The sequence below is a fragment of the Crinia signifera genome, chromosome 19 (genome assembly GCF_055691185.1).
Source record: "Crinia signifera chromosome 19, ASM5569118v1, whole genome shotgun sequence".
Lineage (NCBI taxonomy): Eukaryota > Metazoa > Chordata > Amphibia > Anura > Myobatrachidae > Crinia > Crinia signifera.
The window spans coordinates 15203992-15225428 of NC_139226.1; the positions used below are offsets into that span (position 1 = coordinate 15203992).

At 47.8% G+C, this 21437-nt stretch overlaps 1 protein-coding gene across 4 annotated transcripts in view; it reads left to right on the forward strand.

Moving 5' to 3' along the window:
* The window catches only part of MAG (myelin associated glycoprotein), a 93477-nt gene that overhangs the window by 29990 nt on the left and 42050 nt on the right, over positions 1–21437 (forward strand). For 2 of the 4 annotated variants that reach the window (XM_083162093.1, XM_083162090.1), the window contains exons 2-3: positions 2541–2758; positions 8307–8360. The gene's annotated coding sequence lies outside the window, so the exon portion shown is untranslated. Of the gene's footprint in view, positions 1–2281; positions 2759–8306; positions 8361–21437 lie in introns of those variants that run through there. The other 2 variants (XM_083162091.1, XM_083162092.1) reach the window with 2 other exon arrangements.

Below are 21437 nucleotides of genomic sequence, written 5' to 3' on the forward strand. Positions count from 1 at the left end.
TCGGTCTGCGCATGCGCAGACGGACTCCCGGGTCATAGACCCGGAAGTCCAGCAACGGCGCCGCATCGCAAGGGACAGCTCTTATCGCAAGAGCTGTCCCTTGCGTTAATGACCGCATATTTTAGAGAATATGCGGTCATTAGAAATGCGAATGCCGGCGATACTGGGCTGCGGATTTTAAAGAATCCCGCCCACAGTCTGTGACATGTGAGGCAGGAGCTGATTGGCTGGCTGTTTATCACTCTCCATTTTATCACTTTTGAAGTTTAGTGCATCTGGCCCTCTATATTATCTTCCAGAAGGTGCTTAATAAGTAAGTAGAATCTAACTGGTTGCCTATAGCAACATCTCTTCTTCACTAGAACTCTCATCTTAGTAAATAGCCCCTAATTCTCTGGCTATACAGATGGATATAAGAAAACACTGTTGGAATTAAGAAGAATTATAGCATGTGCCTTTATGCAATTAAACCATTTGTTTCCTGAGATGCCCTGGCACACAACACAACTAATTACCAGCTAATTAGGGAAGTCTCAATACCTTGGCCTGTCAGCAGCTCTGGGCACGGCTAGCACGGCCTTGTTGAGAGCGGTCACGTCGCTGTGGCAACAGCTCGCTGTGTTTAAGTAATCTTTCCCTGATAAACAGGCCGACATATTGTCCCGCCCACTCGTTTCCAAATCTGGCGAATTATGTCAACATGACTGGCTCCGAAAACATAATGGGACATAATAATTAGCTGGTAACATTAGAAAATAAACAAAATTGACGAAAATAGTCTTAATTCTATTCTAAATAGACGATATGCAAACAAGTGATTTGCCCCACGCGCATCCGGAGTGGTCAGGCGGGTTCCTGTTCTTCAAAGCCGAGATAATGGTATACTGTGCGTCTTTCTCACCTTCAATAAAACAAACACCTGCGTAATAGTAGACCTGGCACCTACACATTACAGTAGGGGTGTCATCCTGTCTGTGGCCCAAACCAACATGTCACAGAATAACAGGGACATGAGTGAGGGGAGATGTATCAAACTTTGAGGGAAATGTAATAGGACAAGAGATTCAGAAAGTGAGAGATTTGGTAAGAAATCAAACTGGTGTAAATGATTGCCGCTTTAAAAAACCCTGGAGATTTCTTAATAAAGCTCTCACTTGCTCATACCTGCCTACTTTTGAAAACTCCTCTACGGGAGAAGCCCGGAGAGGAGTGAAAGGGTGGCTGGACGAGGCTCTGTTTTGGGGGCGGGGTGAGGCTGATGTCACTAAGCCCCGCCTCCGCGACCGGCAGCCACATTAATTTGCGGGTCTGTGGATGGGGGTAGGGGCTAAATGACTCAAAATGACACGATTCGTGTCATTTAGCCCCTCCCCGCGGACCAGCAAAATTCAGAATTTTTTACCACGGGGAAGGGGGGAGCAAAGGGGGGGGGGGGGGGGATGCCGGACTGGGTCCCAACAGTCGGGATCCTGACAGGCATTCACCCGACGTCGGGTTCCCGACGCCCGTCGGCTATTTTCCCCCTCCCGACGCCGGCGGCCCACCAGCCAGGCATGCACAGTGCAGCCTGCAGCGTGCCGAGCCTAGGACACAGAGGAGCTCGACGCTCTGCAGGCTGCAGTGTGCGCTCCGGACCTGACTGACGGTGGAGGCTGAAGGAGCCGGGTGATGGTAAGTAACGGTAATGGGGAGGCGGGGGCAGGCACGTGCGGGCGGGGGCGGGCGGGGGGGGGGGGATGTAGCGCAGTGCCGCTGGGGGCCCGGACTGTAGGTCAGTCCCGGGCCCCAACAGTTCTAGCCCCTGCTTCCTGTCAATCACCTTACGTACGGACAGTGTTCAAAACGGTAGAAGGAGATCATTGCAGGACGGCCTCACTCATATATGTACTATTGGCCATATTCAAAAAACTTATGTCAACCTTTTTCATGTCAACCATGTCAATGTCAACATTTTGCTTGCGTCTACCTTTTCAACATGCCGGCCTAATGCATGTTGACATTTTCCATGTGTCAACCATTTGCCTATCAACCAGTAGGTGTCAACCTATTGACTTAGTCAGCGTTGCGATAGCCGGCCCTCCCTCCCACCCAATGGCCAGGCAAGACCTGCGTTTTTTTCGGGGCACCACCAAAAAATGCCTCCCCTAAATGCCAGGTGCCTGTCACTTAACTTGTGACGGTTCGAGCATGTGCACTGCGGACCATCGTTCGATAATCCCTCAGGCTGCAGCAGAGCGATCTGGTCTGAATTGAGCCCTAAGTTGCGATGTATAAGTGGCGTGGAATCCCCCCGCACTAGCGAGCAGCACTACAGAACATTCATCTGATATATCACTGGAGCTGGTGGAGAGAGAAGAACATGTTGATGTAAATAAGATGTAGCAGGCTGGCCAGAGCTGTGCACCCATCCTATGGGAGACGAGTCAGGCTCTCGCCTGCTGCCAGGATGGGCACAGATTGTACTCCCACCTGCCCACCTACAGATAGGCAGTCAGACTCGCAGTACACTCAGTAACATGTTCCGTGCCATCTCCTTACAGCTGGTGACTTAGCAGCCACAGGGAGGGAGCTGCTCAGCGCAGACACAGGAATTTCTGTGTGGGTTCCATCCCTGGGGAAAGAGAAAAGTGCAACTGACAAGTCCAGTGTGAGTGTCATTATCCCCGAGAGACCGGCGCACACTGGGCACAGGGCTGGAGAGGTGACGGGTACCGGAGGCAAGTGATGGGACTGGGACTCTGAAGAGGAATTCATCTAGGTAATGCCCAACTTATTGCTACAATTCAAGGCGATGTACAGTTATATATTTACTAACAGTTATTTATATATATTTAATATCAGTTATTTATACATTTACTATCAGTTATGTATATATTTACCAACAGTTATTTATATATTTAATATTAGTTATGTATATTTTTACCATCAGTTATTTATATATTTATTAACAGTTATTTATATATTTACTAACAGTTATTTATATTTACTAACAATCATTTATATATTAAATATCAGTTATTTATACATTTACTATCATTTATTTGTTATCAGTTATTTATACATTTACGATCAGTTATTTATATATTTACAAACAGTTATATATTTACTAACAGTTATTTTTTTATTTACAAACAGTTATATATTTACTAACAGTTATTTATATATTTACTATCAGTTATGCTATTTGCTATTACTATCAGTTATGTATATAATTACTTATAATTTATAGCTTTACTATCAGTTATTTATACATATACTAACAGTTATTTATATATTTACTATAGTTTATTTGTTATCAGTTATTTGTACATTTACTAAATTATTTATATATTTACTAACAGTTATTTGTTATAAGTTATTAATATATATATACTAACATTGATATATTTACTAGAAGCTATTTTATAGCACCAGTGTATTCTATTGCACTTTACCAATATTGCTGTCATCTATGACCAAACATATTAGGGTTATAGCAGCAGGGCTGCCTGCTGTGGTGCATCTGCCCTAAAGTGATGTTGCCTGCTGTGGTGCATCTGCCCCAGAGTGATGTTGCCTGCTGTGGTGCATCTGCCCCAGAGTGATGTTGCCTGCTGTGGTGCATCTGCCCCAGAGTGATGTTGCCTGCTGTGGTGCATCTGCCCCAGAGTGATGTTGCCTACTGTGGTGCATCTACCTTGTGTGCGATGCTGCCTGCTGTGGTGTATCTGCCCCTGGCGTGATGCTGCCTGCTGTGGTGCATCTGCCCCTGGTGCAATGCTGGCTGCTGTGGTCAGGGCAGGTGACAGGGGTGGGGGGGTCAAAGGGGACACTCGTACCGGGCCCCAACCTTGTGAGTGGCCCCAAGGCTCTGAGCGGCTCAGGGGATGTAAGCATGGCTGCGGCAGTGCATCCCTAGCAATAGTTTATAAAGCTGCTGCCTGCCCACCTGGCTTCCTGGAAGGAAACTTAGGTACTTATGTAGTATCTGGGTGCCCGATTTAGAAATCGGGTCGGATCGGGCACATCGCATCGCATCGCATGCGACCATCGGATGCGATGCGATGCGATGACCCGATTTTTCCATAGGAATCAATGTTAAAATGGACTGAGTCCATTTTAACATGGAAATTAATGGGAAAAGGGGTCCTTTCATACCCCTACTATCCAAGTGGGCATGGAGTTGGATATAAACCTGTGGCGAGCGTAGCGAGCCACCGAGCCCGAAGTGTGGCGAGCGTAGCGAGCCCCGCGAGGGGACACAGAATACCGTCCCCTCGCGGGGCTCGCTTCGCTCGCCACGCTTCGCTCGCCACGCTTCGGGCTCGGTGGCTCGCTACGCTCGCCACAGGTTTATATCCAACTCCATGCCCACTTGGATAGTAGGGGTATGAAAAGGACCCCTTTTTCCCATTGAATTCCATGTTAAAATGGACTCAGTCCATTTTAACATTGATTCCTATGGAAAAATCGGGTCATCGCATCGCATCTGATTGTATGCCTTAACTTAAGGTATACAATCAAAAAATCGGGCGCCCAGATACTACATAAGTACCGAAACTTACATGGCCCCCAATCCAGTATTCCCCCTCAGTCTGGTCACCTGTCCGGCTACCAGTACTAATGCGTTATGTGACCTCACACAACACAGCTAGCCATGTGACGCAGAATGCTGCGCCCACAACACAGCTAGCCATGTGACGCAGAATGCTGCGCCCACAACACAGCTAGCCATGTGGCGCAGAATGCTGCGCCCACAACACAGCTAGCCATGTGACGCAGAATGCTGCGCCCACAACACAGCTAGCCATGTGACACAGATTGCTGCGCCCACAACACAGCTAGCCATGTGACGCAGAATGCTGCGCCCACAACACAGCTAGCCATGTGACGCAGAATGCTGCGCCCACAACACAGCTAGCCATGTGACGCAGAATGCTGCGCCCACAACACAGCTAGCCATGTGACACAGAATGCTGCACCCACAAGACAGCTAGCCATGTGACGCAGAATGCTGCACCCACAACACGGCTAGCCATGTGACGCAGAATGCTGCGCCCACAACACAGCTAGCCACGTGACGCAGAATGCTGCGCCCACAACACAGCTAGCCATGTGACACAGAATGCTGCGCCCACAACACAGCTAACCATGTGACACAGAATGCTGCGCCCACAACACGGCTAGCCATGTGACACAGAATGCTGCGCCCACAACACAGCTAGCCATGTGACGCACAATGCTGCGCCCACAACACAGCTAGCCATGTGACACAGAATGCTGCACCCACAAGACAGCTAGCCATGTGACGCAGAATGCTGCGCCCACAACACAGCTAGCCACGTGACGCAGAATGCTGCGCCCACAACACAGCTAGCCATGTGACGCAGAATGCTGCGCCCACAACACAGCTAGCCATGTGACACAGAATTCTGCGCCCACAACACAGCTAGCCATGTGACGCAGAATGCTGCGCCCACAACACAGCTAGCCATGTGACACAGAATGCTGCGCCCACAACACAGCTAGCCACGTGACGCAGAATGCTGCGCCCACAACACAGCTAGCCATGTGACGCAGAATGCTGCGCCCACAACACAGCTAGCCACGTGACGCAGAATGCTGCGCCCACAACACAGCTAGCCACGTGACGCAGAATGCTGCGCCCACAACACAGCTAGCCATGTGACACAGAATTCTGCGCCCACAACACAGCTAGCCATGTGACACAGAATGCTGCGCCCACAACACAGCTAGCCATGTGACACAGAATGCTGCGCCCACAACACAGCTAGCCATGTGACACAGAATGCTGCGCCCACAACACGGCTAGCCATGTGACGCAGAATGCTGCGCCCACTACACAGCTAGCCATGTGACACAGAATTCTGCGCCCACAACACAGCTAGCCATGTGACACAGAATGCTGCGCCCACAACACAGCTAGCCATGTGACACAGAATGCTGCGCCCACAACACAGCTAGCCATGTGACACAGAATGCTGCGCCCACAACACAGCTAGCCATGTGACACAGAATGCTGCGCCCACAACACAGCTAGCCATGTGACACAGAATGCTGCGCCCACAACACAGCTAGCCATGTGACACAGAATGCTGCGCCCACAACACAGCTAGCCATGTGACACAGAATGCTGCGCCCACAACACAGCTAGCCATGTGACACAGAATGCTGCGCCCACAACACAGCTAGCCATGTGACACAGAATGCTGCGCCCACAACACAGCTAGCCATGTGACACAGAATGCTGCGCCCACAACACAGCTAGCCATGTGACGCAGAATGCTGCGCCCACAACACAGCTAGCCATGTGACACAGAATGCTGCGCCCACAACACAGCTAACCATGTGACGCAGAATGCTGCGCCCACAACACAGCTAGCCATGTGACGCAGAATGCTGCGCCCTCCCATCTTCCCTATTATAATGCAGAGTGAATATTAATTATCATTTTTTTCTAATAATAAAAACACATTCAATGTACTAAAAATCTGTGTGTGCCGTTGGGGGGCCCCAGAGAGATCAGTGTACCAGGCCCCAAGATTTCTGTTGCCGGCCCTGGCTGTGGTTCATCTGCCCCTGGTGCGATGCTGCCTGCTCTGTTGCATCTGCGCCATCTGACGATGTTTCCTCTGATGCTTTGCATCTGCCCCTGGTGCATCTGCCGCTTGTGCAATGCTTCCTGCTGTGTTGCATCTGCCCCTGGTGCTGATGCTGCCTGCTGTGTTGCATCTGCCCCTGGTGCCGATGCTGCCTGCTGTGTTGCATCTGCCCCTGGTGCTGATGCTGCCTGCTGTGTTGCATCTGCCCCTGGTGCCATGCTGTCTGCTGTGTTGCATCTGCCCCTGGTGCGATGCTGCCTGCTGTGTTGCATCTGCCCCTGGTGCTGGTGCTGCCTGCTGTGTTGCATCTGCCCCTGGTGTGATGCTGCCTGCTGTGTTGCATCTGCCCCTGGTGTGATGCTGCCTGCTGTGTCGCATCTGCCCCTGGTGTGATGCTGCCTGCTGTGTTGCATCTGCCCCTGGTGCCATGCTGTCTGCTGTGTTGCATCTGCCCCTGGTGTGATGCTGCCTGCTGTGTTGCATCTGCCCCTGGTGCCATGCTGTCTGCTGTGTTGCATCTGCCCCTGGTGTGATGCTGCCTGCTGTGTTGCATCTGCCCCTGGTGTGAAGCTGCCTGCTGTGTTGCATCTGCCCCTGGTGCCGATGCTGCCTGCTATGTTGCATCTGCCCCTGGTGCCATGCTGTCTGCTGTGTTGCATCTGCCCCTGGTGCCAATGTTTATTTTTTTTAAGGTGCCGGGACACAGAGCCCCACCCCCGACACCCAGAAGCCCCACCCCCGCATTTTATTTGGCCCACGGCCATTCAGTCAAAGATAATGGGTGACCTTCGATGGCTAAAACTATCGATGGTTTTCCATCACATAGTTTATGACTATCAATGGCTGGTTGCAGTACCTCATCGATAGCAACCATCGATGATGACTGCATCGATGTCCATCCATAATGCTGGCACAGCATATGTGGGGCTTGCCAGCGTGCATGATGATGAGAAGGGGCGGAGCATGAGTATGTCTCCAAAATCATGTCATTGTGGCCCCACCCCCGCTACACAATGCTGAGATTACTGCCATTGTGGGGCAGGGGGGGCGGGGCCATGATGACGCAATTCAGCACAAATCCCGTTATCTGCCCCTTCCGATGGTGGTGGGGGTAATGTGTTGGTGCCAGGGGTACCAACCATTTGGGAGACTCTTCCATTGCTGGAGAGTAGGCAGGTACTTTCTAAGGAGAGTGATAAAGTAAAGAGATAAAAAGTACCAACCAATCAACGCTCAGCATTTCTGACAGGTAAGGAACTGAACCACGGACCTCACATATCATCTGGAAATGTCCTTATGCGGAAACAGGTGTCATAATGAATGAATGAACCAGTTAAAAGTATTTACCTGATGAATTAAGGTACCCCGTGCTCAAACTCGAGGTTCAGCAGGGGTTCTCAAACTCGGTCTTAAGGTCCCCATACAGTGCACGTTTTCCAGGTCACCCGGCAGGTGCACTCATTACTAGCTGACACATTTGAAAAGATCCACAGGTGGAGCTAATTACTTCACTTGTGATTCTGTGAGGAGACCTGGAAAACATGCACTGTGTGGGGTCCCGAGGACCGACTTTGAGGACCTGTGCTCTTGAGATTTACTGAAATGACAGCAGCACAATAACCCTTTGATAAGCCTCCTCTAATATACACATCACAGGTTTACGATGGTACAATGTGAACGTAATGATTATTTCTTTCTCCCTAGATCGTCTACATCAAAACTTTGTGATCATTTTCCGTCCAAGCTAAATCGTATCAGGTACGTTCACAGCGTCTTGTTCCCTGCTGTTAATGTTATTATTGTGAGGCTAATGAGGGTTTCAGCACACGATGTGCGCGGTCAGACGCTGCGCTCGTTATAGATTGCTCGCGCAGCACAGGGACGCAGGCCAGGGCCCTCCTGCCATGATGCAATGTATAGATGTAAGTGCATTTGATGACATAGATGCGTCGGATGAGTCACAGATTGACAGACGTGTTTCTGTTTCTCCCGCTTCTGAAATGATTCATTGAGAAAGTAGAAAGAGAGAGAGCGTCGCTTCATAACATCACAAATATATGGGGTCCCATTCAGAGCCGATCCCGCGGCTGCTAATTTTCAGGGGCCCAGCGATCAGTATAAGCCACCTTACCAGAGTAATATCCTGCTCTGCGAATGACTGCGCTCGATGTGGGGATAGATGTGTACGGCTGCAAATCTTTTCGGTGCTGAGTGAAATTGTCCAAATCCATTTGTAAGCTGCTCACATAGGTAAACGCAGGGGGGGTTTCTGGTTGCCCGGTAACCCCCTCCTCTTGGCAAGTGGTTATGCAGAGGTGGGGGAACTCATTTCTCTGTGCCACTTAATTACCCTCTCCCCTCCCACACGTAGGCAGAGACAGGACCAGTGGTAGGGATTTTGGCATCCCCCTCCCTGAAAACTAGAATACTGTGCAGGGCCAATGTGGAGGTTAAAATTTTCCACCTCACCATTAGAGGTGGTGGAACTCATGGGTAGATTTATTAAGCTCGGTGAAGTGATAAACTGTCTGGTTTTTATCACCGGCCAATCAGCTCCTAACTGTGAAGTTACAGGCTTAGTTTGAAAAATGACAGGTAGGAGCTGATTGGCCGGTGATAAAAACCAGACAGTTTATCACTTCACCGAGCGTAATAAATCTGCCCCTCAGTTCCACCCCGTTCCCCCTCACTTTAACCCCTGACTATAGACCATCTGTACTGTTAAATATTAATACTGTATTATATACAGTATCCAGTGTATAAAAAGACCAATTTTCAGGGCTGTTACCGCTCCCCCAGACTCCCGGACTTATTCCAGAGTGGGAGACTTTGGATTATATTTGGAAACCCCCCTCTAAAAATCCTGCGTTTGCCTCTGGCTCACCATCGCATGAGTTCCCCACTGGTCACCACTGATCACAGGCTCTGAGTAGTCCGGGACTTACTGGGCAGCTTCAATGAAATCAGCCTGATCGAGGCCAGAGACTACGTCACACACCTCCCCTAATACACTTGGACACTTCTGTGTTGTCTGTAAGCACGCCCATTAAATGGTTATCACCCCAGAAGCGTCTTCCTGTCAATCAACTTGTGAACAGCTAGCAAAGAAAAAAACTAGCGGGCTTTCATCACCGGCCAGAGTCACCCGCGTGCATTGCGACCCAGACACATGTGCAGTTTATTGATAATCGGCCGATGTGTGAAGTCGTACAGCAACGATCATGTCTGAATCAGGCCTAGGATCTGCTCTCTGACTCATGCCTCTTTGATGTCTCTGGTTCCTAGGGAAGTGATAGGCATGCCTTAGTGATGTCACTAATTCAAGGGGAAGTGACAGAAATGCCTCAGTGATGTCACTGGTTTCTAGGGAAATTATAGGCATGCCTCAATGATGTCACTGATTCAAGGGGAAGTGACAGGCATGCCTCAATGATGTCACTGGTTCCTAGATAGCTGATAGGCATGCCTTAGTGATGTCACTGATTCTTGGGGAAGTGACAGGCATGCCTCAGTGATGTCACTAGTTCCATGAGAACGGATAGGCATGCCTTAGTGATGTCACTGTTTACTAGGGAAGTGATAGGCATTCCTCAGTGATGTCACTGGTTCCTAGGGAAGTGATAGGCATGCCTCAGTGATGTCACTGGTTCCTAGGGAAGTGATAGGCATGCCTCAGTGATGTCACTGGTTCCTAGGGAGGTGATAGGCATGCCTCAGTGATGTCACTGGTTCCTAGGGATGTGACATTCATGCCTTAGTGATGTCACTGATTCAAGGGGAAGTGACAGGCATGCCTCAATTATGTCACTAGTTACGAGAGAACTGATAGGCATGCCTCAGTGATGTCACTGGTTCCTAGAGATGTGATAGGCATGCTTCTGATATGTTATTGGTTCCTAGGGAAGCTTTAGGCATGCTTTGTGATGTCACTGGCTCCTAGAAAAGTGATAGGCTGCAATCTTGTGCATCATAATTATTTATTTAGTGCATAAAAAGCTCCTTGTGTACTTAGTAGTTATTTTGTAGTCATTTTTGTTCATGTATTAGTTAAAATTAGTGCGTTAATAAATTCATCTGCGTTAACTGATGAAATAGGTGAAATGAGGAATAACGAGTCTTCTTCTGTAAATTAGTTTGGATGTTATGGAATATTTGTAATTCTTCAGGATCAGCCATGTAAGAAGAGGGGACAGCAGCTGGGCCCCTCCATTTTTGTTTGCTTTCTCTACTGTATTGCAGCAGAGAAAACAATATGACAACTCCCACTCAATAAGAAATGCTGTTTGGTAGCGTTAAAGGTCTCTCTGTTTCCGAATTAATGCAATGCATGCCCCTTTGTTTTCATGAATATTTATAGAATTACGAAGGCCAAAAAAAGCCTAATGAAAGAATAATAGAATTGCATCTGCTCGCTGGGACATATGACTAAGAACTAGACTGGGGAAACAACGTGTAAGTGTTCCTCAGTCCTAAATATAAGAGATAATCTGACGATCCGCAGTGCGAGGTTTGGGCGACAGCGGTTATTACGGTTTCCAAGAATAAAAGTAACAGATTCCTGTGAGACTGGGGTAATTGACTCTAATAATTATTCCTATTGTTAGAAGATCTGGCTGGTTCCTGTAGAGCTTTTGTTGTCAGAGATAGCGGCAAACAGCCCACAGTTATTAAACAGTATGGCTGACATGGCAATGAGTAAGAATCTCCCACATATATATATATATATATATATATATATATATATATATATATATATATATATATATATATATATATATATATACTATATTTCTGTCTTGTAGGTGGTGGAAACAGCCAGCGCTTGCTTTATAGGACTATTGTACAATACTTCCCACCTGTCTAGATTTAGGCCAGATAGTAACATAACATATTAATTAAGGCTGAAAACAGGCGTTAGTCCATCGAGTGTAACCTATCTGACTTGTAATTACTGGCTTGAGTAAGTAGGATTCCCTTAGTGGCCAAAAATGCATCCAGTTTTTATTTAAATTCGTTAACAGTAGTCGCTGTAATCACCCAACCGGCAATGAGTTCCAGAATGTTACTGCTCTAATGGTGAAGAATCCTCTTCTTAATTCAGTACGGAATTTATTTTCCTCGAGCCTCAGTACATGCCCGTGTGTCCTAAGTATAGGCCTGTTAGTGACCAATCATCTCCCAGTTCCATATGATTCCCAATCCTGTATTTGAACATACTAATCATATCTCCTCTAACCTCCATTTCTCCAGTGATAACATATTCAGCCTGGTTATCCTATCTTTGTATTCTAGTGATTCAAGACTTTTTACTAGCTTAGTCACCCTTCTCTGTACCTGTTCCAATTCATTTATGCCTTTTTTAAGGTGCGTTGCCCAGAACTGAACACAATATTTCAAGTGTGGTCTCACCAATGCCTTGTATACCCCTTTTAATGCATGCCAGTGCCCGGTTTGCTTTTGCTTCTGCACTTGAGCAGTGTGCACTATTACCCGATTTTTCATCTATGATGACCCCAAATCCTTCTCTACAGTAGAATCCCCTCTAATAACTCCATTTAGCCTATAAGTAGTTGTTCATTTTTGTTCCCATAATGAATAACTTTACATTTTTCAACGTTAAACTGCATTTTCCACCTTTCCACCCACCTTTCCTGTTTATTTAAGTCACTTTGTAGTGTTTCCACATACTCTCCTGAGTTAATTTCCTTACTCAATTTTGTGTCGTCTGCAAAAATTTCAATTTTACTCGCTATATCACTTCCAATATCATTAATGAATATATTAAACAAGGTGGGTCTCAATATTAAACCTTACAGGACTCCACTTTGGACCTTACCCCCAGCTGGAATGTATGCCATTTACCATCACTCTCTGACCCCGGTTGTGCAACCAGTTTTTAAACCAATTACAAATTTTATCTCCTAACCCTAAATTACCTAGTGTCATTAATATCCTTTTATGAGGCACCGTGTCAAAAGCTTTAGCGAAATCAAGCAAGTCCAGCCCCCTACTGACTTCCTCATGGACGCTAATTAAATTAGTCTGGCAATCTATTTTAGATGAACCCATGCTGAGCCTTACTTATTACTTTCTCCTGTTCTAAGAATTTTTGGATATTTTATTATTCCTTTTAATGTTTTCCCCACAATGGATGTAAGGCTAACCGGTCTATAATTTTCACGGTTTACTTTTCTTCCATATTGGTACTACGTTTGCTATGCGCCAGTCCTTTGGTACCGTCCCCGAGTTGATTGATTCTTCGAATATCAGATATAATGGTTGTGCTATGACAGAACTCAATTATTTTAGTATGCTAGGGTGTATTTCATCCGGGCCAGGAGATTTGTTACTATTTAGGTTCTGTAATCTATTTTTGATAATTTCCTCACTCAAACACATAGTTTGGGAGCCATCAAAAGCCGAGCATTTAATCTGTGGGAGATCTAAAGATTCCTCCATGGAAAATACAGAAGCAAAATTTTTTTTGAATAATTCTGCTTTCTCTTTTCCTTCTATTACCAGGGTACCCAGGCTTATTTTTAGGGGGCCAATATTTTCCTTCCTTAACCGTTTTCCGTTTATATAACTGTAGAATTTTTTTGGATTAAATTTGCGATCTGCGGCTATTTTACATTCAGTCTCAAATTTAGCCATCTTGATTGTATTTTTACATTTCTTATTACATTCTTTATATGTGGGAAATTATTTGGGTGTCCCATCTTGTTTAAATGTTTTGAATGCCCTCCTTTTTTTTAGCTATTTCAAATTTGACTTTGCTTAAGCCACATACAGTAGGTTTCCTTTTGACATTTGGGGTGACATTCTATGTGTAGCGGTAAAAACCGCATGTTTTTTACCGCACCTAATCGCACTTTTGAAAATCGCAAGATTGGGACGTTTTTCGCATATTTAATGAGATGCGAAAAACGGGCCAAATAGTGCGAATATGTGCGATTTGATGCGATTTCTTTAGTCCTGAAAATGTGCGATTTTCAGGTCTGAAAATCGCACATTTGCAGGAAATCGCAATTTAAAAAAAAAAAAAAAACCTGCGCGGGGTCCCCCGCCAGAGCATAACCAGCCCCGGGCTCTTTGAGCCGGTGCTGGTGACATAAAATCACGGTCCCCGACAAATAGGGGTCCCCTTGATTTAATGAAACCAGCACCAGGCTCACGGTCCGGCGCTGATTCCCAAAATACGGGGGACAAAATGACTAGGGGTCCCCCGCATTTCAAGAACCAGCACCAGACCCAACCAGCCAACAGGGTAATGCCACAGCCGGGGGACACTTATTATATAAGGTCCCGCGGCCAAAGCATTATCCCCCTGGCTGGTCAGCATGGGCAGGGGTCCTGGGGAAGTGGGGACCCCCCCAAAGAAGGGGTCCCCCCCCTCCAGGACTTACCAGCCCATGCTGAAAGTCCGGGGCTGTCCCCGATGCCCCTGGGCGGTGGGCATCGGGCTGATGAAAAGTGTAAAAAAAGAATAAAAACTATTGTCTTATACTGTAGAAATATGAGTCCCAGCAAGCCTACCCCGCATGCTGGGACTTGGAGAACCACAAGTCCCAGCATGCGGGGCATTAAAGGGCCCGCTGGCACTTGTAGTTCCACAGTACAAGAAATAGTTAAATAAAACACACACTGACACCCAGAAAAATAAAAGTTTAATACATCCACAGCCCACACATACTGATACTTACCTACCTTGAGCCCGTGGGTCGGTCCCTGGATCCGGGGTCCTGGCTCCAGGGCTGAAGAGTCCGGTTCCGGGGCCTTGGTCCTGGTACCGGGGCTGATCCGGGGCTCCAGGGCTGAAGAGTCCGGGGTCCTGGATCCGTTGTAATCCAAAGGGGTACCTGAGGAAGGAAATCCTACTCACCTGGTCCCCGGCGACGACCCTGGCATCTTCAGCTCCAGACGCGCTGCTCCCGGCTGGTACCCGCTCACGGACTGGAGAGTTGCAGAGATTTTCATCTTCCGCGCCTCTCCTCAGACTGATTCTCTTGGCCGCCTAGCGGCCAATCAGGAGCTGACTTTCTCATTATAGGGATGGGACATATTGACTTGTTTTAAAATCTCCCCTGTATCTCATCTCTTTCCCTCTCACTCATATATCTCATCTGCCCCATCTCCCACTTGTGTCACTAGCCACTGTTCCCAATATTGCAAGTCCACCATCCTCATCTCCCTCACTTCTCCGGTCTCTAATTTCTGTCCCCTTTACTTCCCCTCTCTGTGTTTCTCATCTCTGTCTCCCTCACTTCACCTGTCTCTTATTTCTGTCCCCCGTACTTCCCCCTATCTATGTATGTCATCTTTGTCTCCCTCACTTCTCCTATCTCTTATTTCTGTCCCCCCTACTTTCCCCTATCCATGTATCTCATCTCTGTCTCCCTCACTTCGCCTGTCTCTAATTTCTCTCCCCCCACTTCACTCTATCCATGTATCTCATCTCTGTCTCCGTCACTTATCCTGTCTCTTATTTCAGTCTCCCTTACTTCTCCCTATTCATGTATCTCATCTCTATTCCCCTCATCTCCTTCCCCCATATCTCATCTTGATTCCCCAACTTTCTATTATCTCCCAGGCTCCTCATCTTATATGTCTGTTCCTCTTACATCTCCCATTTCTCATGTCTGTCCCCTCACCCATTTCCTCATCTGCCATCACCCCCCAACCACCCTGTGTCCCTTTGTCTTATCTCTGTCACCTTCAACCGCATCTCTTCCACTGAATCATCTCTGACCGCCATCAACCTGCCCCCATCTCTCTCTCTCTCTTACATCTATATCCCTATAACAGTCTCTTCTATCTCTGTCATATGACATATTGCTAATTATCTTGGTTCATGTTGCAAGTTTCCTTCCCCCTGTTTATCACTTCAATCCAGCTCAGATCCCCTCCACTGTCTGTAATTTCTGTCCCTCTTTTATTATCTTGATTCCCCTACACCAGTCTCTCATCTCTGTCCTCCTTACACAACTTCTCCCTTTTTCTCATTTCTGTCCCCCTCATCTTGTATTCCTCTCTCTAACCCCTTTCTTTTACATTCCCTTTGTCTACCTCTCTCTCATATATCCCCATTATTTCCCCATTTCCCTTTTTCTCATCTCTGCCCCCTCACCCACTCTCATTTTCCTTTGCTTATGTTCCCCTCACCTCCCATTCTATCTCATCTCTGACACCCTCATCCCATTTCTTTGACTCTCATCTCTGTCCCTCATATCAGCCCCTTGGCTATCATCTCGGGGGTGGTGGAAGTGGTGGGGAGTAGTTGGAGTCAACGTGGGATGCTGATAAGACCGCAGTGGACACCCACCCCCTCGAGAAGGGTCCATGGGTGGTGATAAGGCCCAAATAATTAATAAGAATGAAGTCTCCTTGAAGATTATTTTATTCTGCGTTGTGTAGCGTACAATAAGGATAATTGCAAGCTTAAAACATTTATGGCGTTCACAGACTTTCATACCGTAAGACATTTGCGTTACAGATTCGACATAAACCAATCAAATTAACAGGCCAATCATATACATAGACCAATCAGATATCAGTAAGTATAATAATTAAACACCCCTTTCGCCCATAACACCCCTTTGGGTACTTGTTTCCTAGAACGGCCACAATCGTGAGTGATCGTGGCTCTTAATTAAGGGACACGATCCTCACGATGTGGCCGATTTTTTACAATTTTTTCCGTTTGATTGACAGAAATCGGGTCAATCGGTCGGTCGCGACCAATTAAAATCGGCCGCGATGCGACCGACCGATTGACCCGATTTTTCCATAGACTTCAATGTTAAAAAATCTTTTAACATTGAAATCGGTCGGTCTTGTGCCATTATAATGGCACAAGATGAGATGGGCTTGATTAAGTCCATCTCACATAGGGAAAAATGATAAAAAAGGTGAAATGGGCCAATATGACCCATTTCACATTTTTTATGTGCCCGCCATGACCCCACGATAGACGTCAACCCGAAGCGTGGCGAGCGCAGCGAGCCCGCGAGGGGCGGCGGTGCGCGTCCTCCGACCTTTTCATTCCCCTACTATCCACTAGGGCGTGGAGTGAGAATAGAATAGTGTGGCGAGCGCAGCGAGCCACCGAGCCCGAAGCGTGGCGAGCGCAGCGAGCCCCGCGAGGGGACGCGTATACCTGTGAAGTTATACGCGTCCCCTCGCGGGGCTCGCTGCGCTCGCCACGCTTCGGGCTCGGTGGCTCGCTGCGCTCGCCACACTATTCTATTCTCACTCCACGCCCTAGTGGATAGTAGGGGAATGAAAAGGTCGGAGGACGCGCACCGCCGCCCCTCGCGGGCTCGCTGCGCTCGCCACGCTTCGGGTTGACGTCTATCGTGGGGTCTAGCCCACTTAGTAACATTTGGGGGGGCAATTGAAAATAATCATGTGAAAAAAAAAAAAAATCGGGTGAAAAATCGGTCGGTCGGATCGGTCGCATCGCATGCGACCAAATCGCATGCGATGCGATCGATCCGATTTTTTATCTTACGACCACAACGATCTAAATCGTTGTGGCCGTTCTAGGAAACAAGTACCCCCCTTTGTCTAAGCATCTTATGACTTATCTTGTGATAATGACTATTGTATTAAAAATATAACCTGCTACAGTTTGAATTTTCACTTCCCTTATCTCAGACACTGGCTGACCACAGACTATGATTCACCGGCAACTGGCTCTAAATTCCTTAACATCAAAAATCACAGTTTCATTAAATGCTTTTGAAATCATTCTTAAAGCAACAGTTTCTTTTCTTAACCTAGAAGCATTGCACAAACATTATTTGCATTTACTCAGCTTCCAATAACTATTCAATAATCCATATCAGGTGGGATGGGGTTCTGGCTACTGGTACTGACAGAAAAGACCAGTCCTGTTCTACCAGTGCTAGAAAAGAAGGCAGAAGTTAAGCAGATGTCGGGGCAGCAGGGGGGTGCTGTGGGCACAGTCCCCGGCCTCTGGAAGGGCCGGGGCGGATCATTTTGCCCACTACAACCCTCCGCTGTGTGCTGCCTGTGCTGCACTCGGTCCTCAGCAGGTCCCAAAGCACAAACTTCTTCAAAGCAGGAAGCCGGCGGCCAATTAAAATGCTGTACCGGCTTTTGAGCCAATCAGAGCTTGTGTCCACGATCAACCTCCTGTCGGGCAGCCAGTGAGAGCTGTGGGGTGAAGGTCCGCCAGCTCCAGAAGATTATGTAATAGATGTGTAGTAACTTCCGCAGTAGGAGGGAAGTACAGCACTTGCAGTCGCGTAGCTATAGCTCCGCAGCCCCCGCGGTGGCGGGGAGGCGCAGAGAACATGTGGGCGCCGGGGGTCTGCGGGGCTATAGCTACCACTTACCCGCTGCTGTTGGTGCCCTGCCATCACGGTCCCGTCTCTCCCGGCGCCGGCTGCTATAATAAAAACGGACTCTTAGAAAATGGCTGCCCACATACTGCAGACAGTTCTTTCTGCAGTATGGGGGCAGCCATTTTCTAAGAGTCCGTTTTCATTATAGCAGCAGGAGCCGGCACCGGGAGAGACGTGACCGTGACCGCAGATGCGGCAAGGCAGGTACGCTGAGGGGAGGGAGGGCGCTGAGAGGAGGGAGGGAAGGGAGGACAGGGGGGGGCGCCGAAAAATCTGTGGCGGGGGGGCAAAAATTAGGTAGTTAAGCCACTGAGCCCTTGTCCGGCATGTAAAGGTAACTTGGGATGCCCCCTCGATTCATAACGAAATCCCCAGCATCCTCCTCAATGACTCCAGTGCTGTATAAGTAAAATATATAAAAGAAACATTGCATTACTAATAACACTAATATATCAGCAGCACAGCCAGTGATTATAAAGCCAGTATAACAATAGAAGGACAGCACCAGACACACTCACAGACAAAGCCTCATTGTTCAGCCTTCTTGTGGAAAGAACAAAAAGAGCATTGTTTCTTTCCCAATGAAAGTCAGATCTTCTTGTGGTTCCGGAGATGATATTGTGGCGTTTTCACTCATTAGGAGCAAAGCAAAAGAAAAATCAAACCAATAACTGTGCGCCTGGAGCACACTATCCTGCAGTGGAGCAAATACATTTGTTTGCCTGCAGGGTAAATACTGCCTGCTTCTGTGTGTAGCTCACAAACGCTGGACAGCTTTATGTTTACAATAATTTGTCATTTAGGCATTAGTTTGGACTAAAGATGATCATCGATGTGGTTGCCATTGATGCCTATCGATGCCTATCTTTTGATCCACACCCTTCTGATACGGGTCACTCGAAGCCAATGCTTCGAAAGCTAGTCTGCTACCTTGTGCTTGTGTGAGAGAGAAAGAGATGTAGTTGGCAGTGTTTCTGAGCCAAACAGACACTAGACATATATATAGAGGGTCTTTTGGCATCAATGATTGGATTGGGCATTTTTCAATCCCGAATTCAGGGATATTAAAAATGCCCTGGGATTTGCACCCCTAGTGGTGGGGAATATAGATTGTAAGCTCCACTGGGGCAGGAACTGATGTGAATGTTACAATTTTCTCTGTAATGTGCTGTGGAATGTGTGTGCTATATAAATAACTGGTAATCTTAATAATAATAAAAACTTGGCGATTCATCGCGTCCTACGGGTGCTCTTCGTACCATCATACGGGGCTCTGCACCCTTTAACCTGTGAACACCTTTATTGCATGAAATATGATTTAAGGAGAACAAAGATGGGGGTGTGTGATAGTGACAGATCATAGAGGGGGGGATAGTCGCAGAATGGGGGGGGGGGGGGTTTGATAGAACACCCAGGGGTGATAAAATGACAGATCATGGGGGGACGAAGACACAGAGAAGGTGTGATATTGGCAGGCAGGGATGCCACTAGAAATTGTGGTGCCTGGGACTGATGTCTAGTCTGGGCCCCCTCACTTACCGCAGGGCTGCCGCTAAGAATTTTGGAGCGCGGGCACGATTTTTAGTCCGGGCCCCCTCCCTCCCAATTTCTCACCTGGTGGAGGGGGCATCGGCGCGGCATCACCCTTATGCCGTGGGCAAAATGAGCTGCCCGGGCCCTTCCAGAGGCCGGGCCTGGGACAGCTGTACCCACAGCACCCCCCAGTTGGCGGCCCTGGTGCAGGGCGGGTGATAACCTAGAGGGGTGTGATATAGTGGCAAAACCAGAGGAGGGGGGCTCTAAAAAAGGGTGACAGCACAAAGGGGGGGGGGGGGGGGGGGGGGACAGTGCCTTCTGTGCCCACCCCCTGGCCAATGACCTGAGCTACAGTGCTGAACTCAAAGCACTGACCTCCCACTGGGGATGCTTGTTTTCTTACTTCAGCACTGCCTGTCCCTGGGCCCCGTGGCCTTGTATAGCCAATGACAGCAGCTGTGGGGCTTTATGTCAGACTCAGGTGTCAGGGTGCACATTGATGTTGCTGGCCACAGCAGCAATATGAGCTGAGTCTCTGCGGTGCGGAAGGGGGCGGAGCTTGCGGTAATGTCGGTGGGGGTGGTGGTATCACAGCTGTTGCTGCCTGCTGATCCTCCGGCTGTGTGCCGGGAGTCCAGGTTCTCCGTCCACTCTGTTTCTGCGGCCACCGCTACCCACACAGCCCCATGGTGGGCGGCATTTAAATAGCATCACAGACGTAATGACGGCTACAGCACACACATGCAGGCGCCGGCTGTGAGACTCACGGGAGTTCCCGCGGGACTACGGCTTGGTGGGCACCGGACAGGGGTATATGCGGCTGCGGTATATGGGAGTGGCACTGGGTGAGTTCAGAGGGTGTGTAGGCATTGGATGAGTCCGGAGGGTGTGTAAGGGGTGGAAGGGCTGGCCAGATTTGTTGGACTGTGTGTGTATAACGCTGGGAGGGGGTGGAGTTAAGTGTGTAACTGTAACTCCTCCCAGCATTATACACACAGTGATTGACAGATCTGGCTAAATATATAGGAGATAATAATAATAATAGTTTTCTACCCTCCAGCATGCTGCAGGAAGCTCCAGTTTTTGCCATATATCTCCTGCTGCCATGCATTGTACTCCTAGATCCTTCAGATTCTGCCAGGGGCACCACTAAGGAGATTCTTTAAATGGATAGTGATTTGCTGTAGCTGCTCAGGAGCCCCTGATGATGACTCTTATTATCCCCCTTTTGGGACCCCCTGACAGGGGAGAGAGACAGAAGAACATGATCACACAGGGTCTTCTGTGCTGGTATGCACTGATCCATAGTGTGCTGCTGTTAGCTGTAAAGGAAAGTATGTTTGCTAGTAATCTTTCTTTAGATAAACACATTATTTAGAGTATCTGATGTCCACAATGATTTGGGCTAATTATTATTATATTTTATTTATAAGGCACCAAAAGTTTTTTACAAAGGAGCAGTACAGGGAGACAAAACATAACATTACAGTAAATAAATAACAAAAATAGAGTACCACAATTCAATACACATTACAGCTTAAATGTGAGTAGTAGGGTGGAGTGAATTTTTTTTTAATTGAGATATTCAAAATCGGCTAGTGTGGAAAAGTTGTGACTTGACCTGAATTAGAAACGTGCAAAAGCTTTTTGATCTGAGTCAACATCTTCTGCTCCGGCAAGAGGCCTGAAGTTTCGCTTTTTAGATGAAAATAATGAGACCTATGAAGATGCTCCGATCTAGTTATATTATGTCAGGATGTCTTAAGGTGAGTACACACGGGTGCAATTTCATGTAAAATCGCTGGGAATATGGTCGCTGAGCTCCCGTGTGCACTGCCTAATGGTCGCTGGTCGCAGGAGCATGCTCCTGTGACCAGCGGCTTTCCCCGGCAATCGCTGTGCCGGGAGGTCAGCGCTGGGGAGATCAGCG